General features: G+C 32.8%; 1 non-coding gene across 1 annotated transcript; it reads right to left on the reverse strand.

The window, feature by feature from the left end:
- Positions 1-591: 591 nt before the first annotated feature.
- On the reverse strand, positions 592-698 carry LOC113830831. The gene has a single exon (XR_003483194.1). It is a non-coding gene; the product is annotated as a U6 spliceosomal RNA (small nuclear RNA).
- Between the last annotated feature and the right edge of the window lie 1,090 nt (positions 699-1,788).

The raw sequence follows: 1,788 nt of genomic DNA on the forward strand, positions 1-1,788 counted from the left end.
TTGGATATCAAAGTGATTGTAGCCTCGTAGAAAGAGTTTAGCAATATCCCATTTGCTTCTATTGTGCAGAACAGTTTGAGGAGTACTGGAATTAGCTCTTGTTTGAATTTCTGGTAGAATTCTGTAGTGAAGCTATCCCTGGGCTTTTTTTTTTTTTTCCGTTGGGAGGCTTTTGATGACTGCTTCTATTTCATTAGGGGTTATAGGTCGATTTAAACTGCTTATCTAATCTTGGTTTAATTTTGGTAAGTGATATCTGTCTAGAAAACTGTCCATTTCCTTTAGATTTTTGAATTTTGTGGAGTAGATTTTCAAAGTATGAACTGAAGATTCTCTGGATTTCCTCAGTGTCAGTTGTTATATCCCCTTTTCATTTCTGATTTTGTTAATTAGATCTCTCTCTGCCTTTTGATTAGTTTGGCTAGAGGTTTCTCTATCTTGTTGATCTTCTCAAAGAATCAACTCTTTGTTTCATTGATTCTTTGTACTGTTTTCCTAGTTTCTACTTTATTGATTTTGGCCCTCAATTTGACTATTTCCTGGCATCTACTCCTCCTTGAGGAGTAAAATATTTCACTAAAATATTGGTGAAAAAATATGGAATGCTTCACGCATTTGTGTGTCATCCTTTCGCAGGAGCCATGCTAATTTTCTCTGTATCATTACAATTTTAGTATATGTGCTGCCTAAGCGAGCACTATAAAAGGGTTCTTAAGGTATAAAACAAGATATGTGATCAATAGAAATTAACATCTTTTGTGTAACATGGGTAAAAAGAATATATATGCATATATGTATATATATAATATGTGGGGTATGTATTTATGTGTGTGTGAGTATGTGTGAGAAAGAGAGAGAGAGAAAGAAAGAAAGGAAGAAAGGAAGGAAGGAAGGAAGAAAGAAAGAAAGAAAGAAAGAAAGAAAGAAAGAAAGAAAGAAAGAAAGAAAGAAAGAGGCTTTTCAGAGCCTTGATATTTTTCATCTTAACATAGCAATTATATTGGTTGGTCCCAGTTAATAGTTCCCTTTTCTCTTAGTAGGAGGAAGTATATTTATTCTTGTCTGTAAGAGCTTGATTTAAAATAGAGATATCTTATAAATGGAGTTCCTTCAGAAGATTTAGGTCTGTGCCAATCTAAAACTTGGAATTTTAAAATCCCAGTTACACTGAATGTGATAATTCATTTTGGAATGTACAGAGAGACTTGAACCTTTTAAAACATGAAGACTTGGTTCATGTAAGCAGGAGATCTGGGTAAACAAACAGTCTCAACAAATGCATGGTAAATGATAAGGTCTAATATCATTATTTTTAGATTTACTGAAAGCAAGATCAAAATTGCTTCTATCAGGAAACTACACCAAAGAAAATGATAAACATCTAAATCTTTTACATATTTGCATGCAAAAGTATTTAAGAAATGTAAAAAGCAAGTAAGAAAAAGCATTAGAGGAATGAACTCTGTTATTTGGAGTTCTCAGTTGCTAGTGTAGTTGAAAATGAATGTCACCCAGCCTTGCTGAAGTTAACATAGATCTGTTTTCAGAAAAAAAATGGCAGAAGTTTGAAATGAGAATGTTATAAATAGACAAGATTTTGGAAATATATTTGATTCTCCACTAATACAGGTTTCATAATTACTATGCTACTTCAGTAGAGCATAACATATAGGAATAATGCATTAGTAGAATTTTCTTGTTGAGGATGTGGCTATGAGACCAGTGTAATTTCAAACAAAAGTGGGTGTTAAGTAAAGGGATAAACCTAAAATCTCTGGCTGTTCTTCC

Source organism: Cricetulus griseus, chromosome 3, assembly GCF_003668045.3.
Source record: "Cricetulus griseus strain 17A/GY chromosome 3, alternate assembly CriGri-PICRH-1.0, whole genome shotgun sequence".
In the NCBI taxonomy this organism is placed as follows: domain Eukaryota; kingdom Metazoa; phylum Chordata; class Mammalia; order Rodentia; family Cricetidae; genus Cricetulus; species Cricetulus griseus.